This window comes from Mus musculus, chromosome 4 (genome assembly GCF_000001635.26).
Source record: "Mus musculus strain C57BL/6J chromosome 4, GRCm38.p6 C57BL/6J".
Classification (NCBI taxonomy): Eukaryota; Metazoa; Chordata; class Mammalia; order Rodentia; family Muridae; genus Mus; species Mus musculus.
The window spans coordinates 132,095,658-132,108,676 of record NC_000070.6 but is presented as its reverse complement, the minus strand read 5'-3'; positions in this window follow the sequence as shown (position 1 = coordinate 132,108,676).

Sequence of the window (13,019 nt, the reverse complement as noted above, 5' to 3'; positions counted from 1 at the left end):
ACGTAGCAGCTGGATCTCAGGCAAGGGATGGAACCCCAAGAGTCCCCTAAGAGCATGCAGAAATTCTGGCACATAGTGGGCCGCAATACAAGGTTCTTCCCTAGTAGTTATGGGGGCTCCAAAGCTGGCTGTTGTCAGGAAGTTGCTTGGCTTGGAGTCCTAAGTGCCTGGCATGTTGAGAGATGGGCATTTGGCATCTGGAAGGTTGCTGGAGCCGCAAGTGCCCTGGCTGAGCTCCTACCTGCTAGAACACAGTCCAAAGGCCAGCTGCCATCGCTCTGTATCTATACTTAGATCCCAAACTTAGAACTGCAGCGCCATACGAAGCCAGCTGCGGAGACTCTAAACCCTAGACAGTGAGGTTCCCTGTTAGACCCCGACTTTGGTACTTATATACAAACCATGTGTGGAACAGAGTCTGGAGTGTAGCTCAGCAGTTAGAAGCAGGAACCACTCTTCCAGAGGACCTGAGTTCAGTTCCCAGCACCCAAATCAAGCAGGTTACAACTGCCTGTAGTTTTAGGGAATCTCACCCCTCTGTCCTCTGCAGGTTTCCCCAGATGTGTCAGGATCTCATGATGTAGCCCAGGCTAGCATCAAGCTCACAATGTAGCCAAGGGTGTCCTTTAATTTCTGACCCTCCTTCCTCCACCTCCCAAGTGCTGGAATCATAGGTGTGTACCACCACACTAGCTCACAATTATTCATTCACTGCCTATTCCTTTATGTTACTTCTGGCCCTAGGTGGGCAATGCTCATTGGCAGGAGTGATGCAGAGTCAGGATGTGGTCCCTCATTCTGAGCTTGTAGATGGGCTCCTGAGACCAGGACAGTGGGTTTGAGGCTCTGGATGCAGGCAGCTTGAGAGTTCAAACTGGAGTCACCATGAGCTGATGAGGGACCTCAGCAGCTGAAGATGCTGTCAGTCATGTTCAAGCCGTGACGTCACATTATGATGCTGCCATCTATGAAGTTCATACTGGAGAGCTGTTTAATCCAGCTACAAAAGAGAAAAAAACAAAACAAAGTGAGGCAGGGGGTGGTGGTAGCACATGCCTTTAATCCCAGCACTGGGGAGGCAGAGGCAGACAGATCTCTGAGTCTGAGGCCAGCCTGGTCTACAGAGTGAGTTCCAGAACAGCCAGAACTTCATAGAGAAACCCTGTTTCAAAAAAAAGGGGGGGGGCTGGTGAGATGGCTCAGTGGGTAAGAGCACCCGACTGTTCTTCCGAAGGTCAGAAGTTCAAATCCCAGCAACCACATGGTGGCTCACAACCATCTGTAATGAGATCTGATGCCCTCTTCTGGTGCATCTGAAGACAGCTACAGTGTACTTACATATAATAAATAAATAAATAAATAAATAAATAAATAAATAAATAAATAAATAAATCTTAAAAAAATAAAAAAGCTTAAGTGAAGTTTATGATTTTTGTTTTGGGCTACATGTGATCCACAGGCAGCTCTAGGAGGCCCTGTCCAGGATCTAGTCCCGCATCAGCACCAGGAGGAGCCCATGATGCACAGCCAACAAACACTCTCACTTGTACCAGCTTCATAACTGCTCTCAAACTGACTAGGAAACAGATGTTATTATGAGGTTCAGGGGAGAGGATGGCCTCTCTTGATGATTCCAGGAGGAACACATCTTATGTCTATTTCTTCTCTCCACCTCCTAAGAGGGAACACTAATTACTCAGAGAGACTTCGGTGGTATTTCCTGTGCCAGGGTCTGTGCCTTTTAACATTGGTATCACACACATATGAAACATCTAAAACCCTACCATGATATTGGCAGGCCCATCTCACATCCATCTCTTCCTGCCTTGAAGGCCGACTGGTCTGTGATACCCGACACCTTTCAGGTCTTTGCTACATAATCTTGGGAAAGAGTCTCAGCCTGTTGCCTTTAGACTTTAGAGGCCAGATGGGTGGGGTGGCACAAGCAGAAAGGTGAGGCAGGAGGATGTCTCATTCAAGGATAGCCTGGGCTTCATGGTGTGATACTGTCTCAAGAACCTAGAGAGAGAAAGAGAGACATAAGACAGAGACAGAGACAGAAAACGAAAAGAAGCTGGATATAGTGACTCAAGCCTGTAATCCTAGCACTTACTGGAGTAGGAGAATTACTATGAGTTTGAGGCCAGCCTGTGCTCCAGATTGAGACCCTGTGTGGAAGGAACCCAAATTAACAAAAGGACAACAGCCCACAAACAGACAATAATGACAAAGATAAAGCTCACTTGGTGAGAAACTGAGAACATTTAGAAAGAACCAGGGAGCCGGGCGTGGTGGCTCACACCTTTAATCCCAGCACTTGGGAGGCAGAGGCAGGCGGATTTCTGAGTTCGAGGCCAGCCTGGTCTACAAAGTGAGTTCCAGGACAGCCAGGGCTATAGAGAGAAACCCTGTCTCAAAAAAAAAAAAAAAAAAAAAAGAAAAAGAAAAAGAAAAGAAAAGAAAAGAAAGAAAGAAAAAACCAGGGAATGAGAGCCCTTGCATGATTTGGTCATGGAAGCTTCCAGCACGCATGAGTAGCAGATGGGAGTCTTTCATTACCTTGTGTACTGGCTAGTTTTGTGTCAACTTGACACAGCTGGAGTTATCACAGAGAAAGGAGCTTCAGTTGAGGAAATGCCTCCACGAGATCCAACTGTAAGGCATTTTCTCAATTAGTGATCAAGGGGGAAAGGTCCCTTGTAGGTGGGACCATCTCTGAGCTGGTAGTCTTGGTTCTATAAGAGAGCAGGCTGAGCGAGCCAGGGGAAGCAAGCCAGTAAAGAACATCCCTCCATGGCCTCTGCATCAGCTCCTGCTTCCTGACCTGCTTCCTTGGTGATGAACAGCAGTATGGAAGTGTGAGCTGAATAAACCCTTTCCTCCCCAACTTGCTTCTTGGTCATGATGTTTGTGCAGGAATAGAAACCCTGACTAAGACACCTTGTGTTTAGGTTTGTTGGTGTCAATCCTCTCTTTCTCGTCTCCCACTAGAGGTCTCTGTGTAGCTCAGGCTGGACAGAGTTCAAGATCCTCCTGGCTCTTCCTCCCAAATGCTGGGATCTCCGGCGTGAGCGGACACGCCCTGTCACCTCTGTTTCTTCATGCTTTGGATGGGTCAACTACAAAGGACTTTTTCTTGTAACTGTGTTCTTGGGTTTGAGAAGGCAGTTTTCAACAGGATTTCCTCTCCTTCGTTCCTTACATGTGGCTGTCCTCTTTTGTCCCTCTCTGGGACCCAAGAGTGGGGGACAACCTAGGAGGCAAGAGAGGTCAGTGTGGCCTTTGGCTGAACAACGTAGTCACAGAGATGGGATCTCTGTACAGATGTCTACACAGGTAGCAGCCACCTGAGACTCATCTTCTAGAGTCTCCTCTGGAGTCCTGAGATAGACACAGGGAACACGCATGGCTTTGATACCTCGTCCTCTATGTCCAGTGTCTGGCTCTCTCTGGGCCTCTGCATGATGGAGGGGCAGAGGTAGGAGTTAATGGCTTCCGAGGGATCTGCCACCCTTACAGAGAAATGAGATTTTTCCCTCCTGTTCCTTGACCCTTCCCAAACCGATGTGCAGACATCTGATGGTAAAAAATCTACCACATATTTATCCAGGGAAGAAAGAACATGGTGGCCGGGGTGGGGGTGGGGGTGGGGTGAGGAGGGGTGGGGTGATACTTGCCATTGGAGTTGTCCTGTTTAGGGGGTAAAAGACATAGCCCAATGGAACCTGCCTCACACACTTGGTTTTTTGTCCACCCCAGATCCCATCCTGGTACCAATATCCAACTTCTATTTTCAAATAAAGTAAGCTAGATTCTCCTTACTTGCACCTCTGGATCTTTCTTTCCTTTTTTTCTTGTGTGTGTGTGTGTGTGTGTGTGTGTGTGTGTGTATGTGAAACAGGGTCTCACTATGTAGCCTTGGCTGGCCTGGAATTCACAGGAACCTGCCTGCCTCTGCCTCCTGAGTGCTGGCTTTTTCTTAATCATTTTCTAGTTAATTATCTATTACTAGTGTTTGTGTATGTGTATGGGGGGGGGGCACTTGCACCATGGCACACATGTAGAGATCAGAAGACAACCTTGTGGAGTTGATTCTTACTTTCTAATTTCACATGGTGTTAGTTTTTCGTCAATTTGATATAAGCCAGAGTCATGTGGGAAGAGAGAAGCTCAAGGGAGAAATGTCTCCATCAGATTGGCCTGTAGGCAAGTCTGGGGGGGGGGGGGCAGCCTACTGAGGGTGGTACCATCCTTCGGCAGGTGGTCCTGGGTTTTATAAGAATGCAGGGCAGGTTGAGCAAGCCACGGGGAGCAAGGTGGAGAGCGTCATTCTTCAAGACCTCTGCTGCAGTCTCTGCTTCCAGATTCCAACCCTGACTTCTCTTAGAGATGGACTGTGACCTGGGGCTTGTAAGGAAAGGAAGGAAGAAAGAAAGAAAGGAAGGAAGGAAGGAAAGAAGGAAAGAAAGAAAGAAAGAAAGAAAGAAAGAAAGAAAGAAAGAAAGAAAGGAAGGAAGGAAGGAAGGGGAAGGAAGGAAGGAAAGAAAGGAAAGAAAGGAAAGAAAGAAAGAGAAAAGCTTTTCTCTCCAAGCTGCTTTTGATCATGGTGTTTATCGGTGATTGTGGGCTCTGGGAATTGAACTCAGGTTGGCAGTGTGGAGAGGATTCCTGATGGCCTCCTCTGACTCTTTTGTTCTTCCATGATTCCTTTATGACCAGGCCTCAGATGGGAGCTGCCAGATCAGCTGCCAGAGAAGTTGCCTGCAGGAACTTAGCTTGATAGAAAAGTCAGACACAGGCAGGCTCTCTGTAGGCTCTCCCAAGAGCCTGACCCCCGACCCTATTCCCCCTTCCCTTCCCCAGCTCCTCCGCATTCTAATTTAGACCTCTTTCCTTAGAGCCCCGCCCAGTCCCACATGCTTCAGGGGCTTCTCTTCTCCCAGACCCCTCCCCCTTCCTCCCTGTCCTCCTGCCCCCCTGTCCCCTGGCCACAGCATGGGCACTGGAAATGTTAAACTTGAGTATGCTAGGAGAAAGACCAAAAGACCAAATCCACAACTGTCCGATAAAAGCAAGCAAATTTCAGAGATGCACCTGGGACTGGCCTGCCAGCTGTCTCACCCTAAGTCTGGAATCTTTTCTTTCTTTCTTTTTTTTTTTTTTTTTTGTTTGTTTTTTGTTTGTTTGTTTTTTCCAGACAGGATTTCTCTGTATAGTCCTGGAACTCACTCTGTAGACCAGACTGATCTCAAACTCAGAAATCCGCCTGCCTCTGCCTCCCAAGTGCTGGGATTAAAGGCGTGTGCCACCACTGCCTAGCCTGGATTCTTTAGAGAGCAGCTAATTACTGGCTTTTTGAGATCCCTTTTATAGGAAAAGATTGAAGTTAATATGAAACAGCTGTAAGTATGATTATGGGGGCATAATAATTGGGTGTTGGAAAAAAAAACACAGAACAACAATATGAACTAACCAGTACCCCCAGAACTTGTGTCTCTAGTTGCATATGTAGCAGAGGATGGCCTAGTAAGCAATCAATGGGAGGAGAGGCCTTTGGTCTTGTGAAGATTATATGCCCCAGTACAGGGGAATGCCAGGGCCAAGAAGCAGGAGTGGGTGGGTTGGGGAGCAGGGCGGGGTGGGGGCTATAGGGAACTTTCGGGATAGCATTTGAAATGTAAATGAAGAAAATATCTAATAAAAATATATTAAAAAAAACACAATGAAAGGTAAGAATAAAAGCAAGTGTGTATGCCATGTGGTGGGGGAGTCATACAGTGTGGAGAAGGTGGTCCAGAATGTAGATCAAGGTATCTTGGAAGCATATTTTGTAAGGCAAAGGGCAATGATACATCACTGGGTCATGAGTTCAGCAAGATGTGTGTGTGTGGGGGGTCATACATCAATGGGGTCACAAGTTCAGTGCAGGCTGAAAAACCGGTTTTGCCGGATACCATTAGATTTTGGAAACAGAGACTTGTTCCAGTAAGGAATGGAGACTTAGTAACAATGTACAGCAATGAGTCTCCTTAAGGACAAGATGGCTCCCGTTCTGGTTTCACAGCTTGCTTAAAGCTTTCAGATCTTTGACAAGGGAGCAAGCATGGTTTGATGATGTTGGGTGAACAGGATTCTGGCATTGAGTGTCTGGCAGATGATAAGGTTAGTGATATGTTGAAAAAACACAGAGCACTCAGGAGGCAGAGGGAGGCAGGTAGAACTCTGTGAGTCCCAGGTCAGCCTGGTCTACAGGGAGTTTCAGGACAGCCAGGGTTACACAGAGAAACCATATATATATATATATATATATATATATATAGAGAGAGAGAGAGAGAGAGAGAGAGAGAGAAACAGAGCCTAAATATTCTGATTAATAAGAAAACTATTGGGGTGCTGATGAAGGGAGAGAGTGCCATCTCAGCCAGAATGGACATTTGACCTGTGCCTGAGAGATTTTGTTTATTTCCAATGTAAGTCATTGATTTGGTTATCAGTGATGTAGGAGAAAGCTGATACATTAAAACAACACATTGCAGGGAACTGTCAACATTCACGATTATGTTTGAGCAATAGAAAGTCTACAGTAGCTCTATTTTGTAAAACCATTGCTCTTAATTTTCCAATTTCCAGATTAAAATATCTCTGCTGTAGTATTCACAGCAGGCTATATTAGAAATCTCTTTTTGCAGCCCCCAAAGGAATCCAGGGACAGGTAATAAAACGGCAGCTGTGAATGCTAGTGTGGCGGGGTCTAGGAGATGTAAGGAGTTATGGTGTTCAGGGAGAGACCTTGAAATCCTATCAAGAGACTCTAGTGCTTATTAGATAAAATACACGCATCCTATCCCATACATGCCCTTATACCCCCAGGAGGGCAAATTGAGTGTTATTCCCACAGAAATGGGTTACCCAGGCCAAGGGGGGGCTATGTAACCAAGCAGGAGTCACACTTTGTTAAGGAGACACATTGTTATACATTGTTACTAAGACTCCATTCCTTATAAGAACAAGTCTCTGTTTCCTAAACCACCCCAAGGGTAATCGTTTTTTTCCCTTGAGGAGTGCAGGATTGGAAGTAGTGTTGCTGTGGGGAGGGACATAAGTACAAGCAAAACATGGGCAATGAAGGAAAAAGGCATTATTTACCAGAATATCCTTATAACCTCAGAAATGTTTGTGAGGGCACTTCCCATTGAGTCCCCTATTAAGTTGGTATAATATTTATATGTGATCCCTGTTCCATATAAGTTTTTTCCTAGTCCAGGAATTAAAGAATCCCCTGACACAAAAGGAACTTGTCTGTCTGCTGTTTGACACTAGATGGAGCCAAAGATTGGTATTGAATCTATTAGCTACCGACAATGATATTTTAGGTTATGTTAATTTCCAATGGAAGCACCTAAGGAGTCCCGTTTTCCTCTTACCATTGTAATACATTTGTAATTTCCATTGTCAGAATTTGTAAAGATTATTTAGTTACACTGAAGTCCACATTGTTACTTTGGGACTGGTCGGTCAAATTAATTCATCTCAACTGCCCTATTCATTTGGATAGAAATGTTTATTTTCCTTCAGCCAAATAATGGGGCCTGGTGGGTGGGAACAGTCTCTGGCCTTACAAAGCAATGTTAAAGTATTTCCTATGACAGATGTACCTTCTATTCCCCCGGTAAAAACGCAATCAGGATCAGATCTTAAGGCAAGTTGGAGCATTATTGTTAACTAGAGAGCAATCATAGTAAATGATCTTAAATTCTAGAAATCTTAACTTTTAAGGGACCATGCTCAGTCACAGTCCATTACTTCTTTTTTTTTTAATTATTTACTTATTTTATGTATGTAAGTACACTGTAGCTACAAAATCCTTACAAGGACTCAAAGATTAGAACAGGGCAATCTGATCACAGTCCAGCCCGTACCCAAGGGACCATAGGGACTGGTCTTCCATGGACTACGTCATATGGGACAAACTTTTCTGAATAAGGAGCTTAGTAGACCCTGGGTAGGGCATGAGGCAAGAGACTAGCCCAGTTACCCCCAGTCTCTAGAGTTAGGTGTAGTTAAAATCCCCTTTGAAGTCCTATTCATCTTTTCTACCTTACCTGAATTTTGAGGTGAAACAGGTTCACAAAGTTCCTGATCTACATTAAGAGTCTTAAAGTGTTATTGAGACAACACAGCTGTGAAGGCCAGGCCATTGTCAGACCTCAAAAACAGAGGGAGGCCAAACCTGGGCATTATCTCTTACAAATTTCTTGGCTACTACCTAGGCCATTTCTGTCTGGGACATAAAAGCCTCTACCCAGCCAGTGATGATATCAATAAGGACCAGCAGGTACTTGTATCCATATAGTCCTGGCTTGACTTCTGTGAAATCTAATTCCCAAATTCACCAGGTACCATACCTTAACTCCATTGTCCTGGGGTGGGGGTGGGGGGTAAGAATATCCTTTTTTGTGTTTACCCAAGTGGTCAAGCAACGATCTGAAATGCTTTGAAGTATTTCTTTCAGTCTGGCAAGATCCACCATCCACACAGTTTTCCTTGGACCCCCAAATCAGAATATGGCTTGACTTTTCCTTGATCATACTTAGGGACATCTTCATTGAAGCTAAGTGGTGGTCAGGAACTGTAGGATGTTTTGGGGACTGGGTTCCCCAAGTACAGCCTCTGAACAACTTGGTCTGAATAGTTGTTACTTTGAGTTTGGGGCTTTTGTCTTGTTGGTGTCCTGGCCAGTGTATTATGGCCAGTTCGGTGGCAGCCAGATGGCCTCCACCAATGGGAGGATTCATGTTTATTTTTAATAGTCTTTCACTCTGAAGTGAGTGAGTCCTTCTGTCTAGAAATCTGTTAGTGAACATAAGCCGTAGCAAAGGCATACCGGCTGTCAGTGCAGATGATCATCCTTTTCTCATTAGTGCGTCTTAAGGCTTCTGTGAGGGCAATTATTTCTGCTCTTTGGGCAAATGTGCCTCTAAGTGGGGCTATTGCTCACATGACTTTTTTTTTTTCTTTTTTGACCTGTGACTACCACCAGCAGGGATTCTTGGACCCTGTCGCATACCTGCTCCCTTTCCAGATGAAGTTCCTGCCATCTGCATAGAGATCTGAATGTCTGGTGGTGAGAGGGGTGTCTGTCAGGTCAAGTTGTGTACCTTGGCTGATGTCCAGTATTTCCAGGCATGGTCTGGGTCATTGTCTGGCTGCAGGCAGGCTGGTGGGGTTAATGCTCAAGGATTTATCAAAGGTCAGTCTGTCCTTATGTAGGAGAAGGGCTTGATATGGAGTCATCTGCACATTAGACATCCACCAGTTGATAGCTGTCTTTCAGCAGGGTTTCCACAGCTCGAGGAGCTGTTATAGTCAGAGTCTCTCCTCATGTGAGCCCTTTTACAGGGACTTTGGTGGCTGTGGTAGCTCTCAAACAGGGCCATGGGGTCCAGTCTCTTTGAGATACAGGCCATTGGTCTCTTTCAAGGATGCAGAGTTTATGTCAGGATTTCCATGGCAATGCCCTTTCTTTCATGGGCATAGAGGTGAAGGCTTGGGGGCATCAAGTTCTCTCTCTCTCTCTCTCCTTTTTAAAGATGTATTTATATGGGTACACTGTAGCTGTTTTCACACATACCAGAAGAGGGCATCGGATCTCATTACAGATGGTTGTGAGCCACTATGTGGTTGCTGGGAATTGAACTCAGGACCTCTGGAAGAGAAATCAGTGCTCTTAACCGCTGAGCCATCTCTCCAGCTCCTCTTTAAAGTTCTTAAAGGCCTGTTCATGTTCCTCAGTCTGTTTTAGAAGGTCATTACCTCTGGTTGTTGCAGAGTACCAGAGTTTGGCAATCTCAGTAAACCCAGGTATCCCGAGGAGGTAATATCCCACAGCTCCCACAAATTCCCTGACTTGTTTTTCAGTGGTTGTATCTGGGGTTTACGTTATAGCTGTTAGGCAGTCTTAGGACAGCAATCTTTTTCCTCCCTTTAATTCATACCCCAAGCAGGTAACCTGAAATTAGCAAATTTGTGGGTTTTTGGAAACCTTGTAGCCTAATTGGGCCAGAGTCTCTGGAAGGCCTGGGTGGCTCTTAAACAGTCCTCCACATTGTTTGCTGCTAACAGTATACCATCCACATATTGGAGCAAGGTTACCTCAGGGTACTTCCTGTGGAAGAGGCTTCTGTCCTGATTGAGTGTCTCCTTAGAGATGGTAGACTTCTTGGATCCTTGAGGCAATCTTGTCCACGTTAGTTGTACATGCCATGCTCCTATGGGTTCATGGTGGGGTCCTGCATGTGCTCAGGGATTGGGGTGCTCTGCAAGGCAGGATGTGGGAGTTTTGACTGCACTTACCCCATGCCAGTGCCGGGCAAGTGTCTGGCTATGGGAAGCCTCAAGACCCCCTCTCCAGGGGTGGGGGAATGCAGTCTGAGATCCCAGGAGACTGCCCAAGCCATCTCGGGGGTCCTGGGCCTGTAGAGAAGCTAGGACTGTCTGGTTCTCAGGTTCTTGAGCACCCAGATGCCACTGGGTGCTGCAGAAGAGCTGAGAAATGGAGTGGGGGTCTACACCTATGGGCTGAATGTAGCCCTGGGCCTAAGGGGAAAAGAGGGGAGCTCTGGCTGGGTCCTGCGGGGAGGAGAGTCCTTGACTTGTCGGTGGGTGGCTTGGCTTGGTGGAGGTCGTGGCTGGAAGCACTGAGAGACTTTCTGTGGGACTTCAGGCAGCTGGCTCTTTAGACGAAGACCTGTTCTATTGCTCCCCATGGCAGATATTGATGGGAAGAGACAGTCCATGGTTTTAAGGCATTTATTGTCATGGTGGAGAGTTGTGATGAGCAAAACTGTACCCCACTTTCTCAGGGCAGTTGGGCCTGAGATTAAATACCTTTTGTAGGGAGGAGTGTCTGAGAAGGAGAATTTAAATGTTTAAGTCCTTCAGGCCTTTAGGTACTTCATTAAAATGGAGATCTGTCTTGAGGCTATGTGCCTCTATTGTCATGTCCTCTACCTGTGGAGGGGCTTGGGGCATTGCCCTTACGTGACTGATGGCCACAGACCTATTGAGAGCTGTGACCTCGTGCCAGGAGCCTGGTGTCCAGGAGCATGGTAAAACACCTACCTTTCCTTTCAGGGTTATCCCCTGTGGGGCCACCTGTGGAGTCACTGGGGTTTTAAACCTAGCTCAACTAGAAACCAGGCTGCCTTTCATGGTCCCACACACTCCTTTCTCATAAGGAAGCATAGTATAGCATAGTAGGAGAACTTTTGTGGCTACTGACTCTGAGCCAGTCAGCAGGCAGACGAGCTTCGCGACCTCCCCCACAGCAGCTTGCCTTTCCTTTTTGAGCAGGCAAGGAAGTAACAAATATTTACATATCCAGCCAGCCTGGAGCTGCTGCTGCTGGCACAGCAATTAACAATTGACAATACAGGCCACACTTTCACATAATACACATAATACACATAATACAATATGTGTGCAAGTAGTTTACCCCAACACCTGGCTTCTGAGCTGTTAGGTACTGCTTGACTCAAACGAGCATAGCCCCATAGGTAACCTGTACTATGACAGGTGACACATGTTTTGCCAAGCTGGGAGGATTGTCCTCTGCCCCGCACTGTGGGAACTTCTTGGATTAACAAAGCTTTCCATTTCCCTTCTGGATGATGAGTGTGACTTTGGAGGAGCAGTTGTTCTTCATTTAGTGTTCAGGTTATAGGAAAAACTTTGGCAGGTTCTCTTAACTGTAGCTTGAGGGTATCCCCTGAGAATGAAGTTGTAGCCTGAAGTCTGCTCCAAAGATCTCACCTCAATAATGAGAAGGGACATTTAGGGGTGACATTAAAGGAGTATGTTAAAGTACCTTGACCCAAGTCAACAGTCTGATCAGTGATATATTTGCAGTGTTTTACATCCTCTGATGTCCCTTGTATCTTGTGAGAGGTCTCAGGGGCTCCAGTAGGTCTAAGTGACCCCAGTGTCAACCAGGAAATCTATATGTTGGCCTCTGATATTAACAGTTACCATAGCTTCCCAGGGGCCCAATTTAAAGGAGCCTCTGCCCTGCTAGTTTTCCATAGCCAGGGCCTGTTTAGATTGGGGGGGGGGGCACCTGCCTCTGAGGAGAGCCTCCATCTTTCTGATGCCCGTCAGAAGTGTTCACTTACTTCTGTCATGGCATTCACTCTTCCTTTGCCCCATCCCTCGACAGTAGGCACATTGATAATTTCTTTATAGTGGCTTTTCCCTGTTGAGAGTGGCTAAGTAATATAGTATGGTCAAGGTGGCCTCCTCCATCATTTTGGCCATTTGGTATTTGTGGTAGTTTAAATGTAATTGGCCTCAATAGGCCCATAGGGAGTGGCGCTATTAGGAGGTGTGGCCTTGCTGGAGGAAGTGTGTCAGTGTGGGGAGTGGGCTTTGAACTCTCCTATGTTCAAGCTATGCCCAGTGTGGCTCACAGTCCCCTTCTGCTGCCTGCAGATCAAGATGTAGAACGTCCAGTTCCTTTTACAGCTCCATGCCTGCCTGCACACTGCCATGCTTCCTGCTATGAAGATAATGGACTCAGCCTCTGAAACTGTAAACCAGCGCCAATTAAATGTTGTCCACTGCAGTGGTCATGGTTATTATGAAATACAATGCAGCGAGTGAGGGGCCAAGTTATGCCCCTGAGTAATTACAGATATGATACAAAGGGAGTTTACTGGGGGGAAGGAGAGGAGTGGGAGCTTAGAGAAGAGGTAGAGGCAGACAAGTAGATGTGTAGATGGACAGACAGATAGGAGCATAGCCAGGAGAGCAGAGAAGGGTGGGACAGGGAACAGAGAAGGACAAAAGGGAGAGAAAGAGACCAGCCAAGAACATAGATGAAGAGAGAGAGAGAGAGAGAGAGAGAGAGAGAGAGAGAGAGAGAGAGAGAGAATGAACGAATGCTGTAATGGCGGGCAGACCTTTTATACACAGCCCATACCTGGAGTACCTGGTGGTGGTGGTGGTGGCCGATGATGACGTAA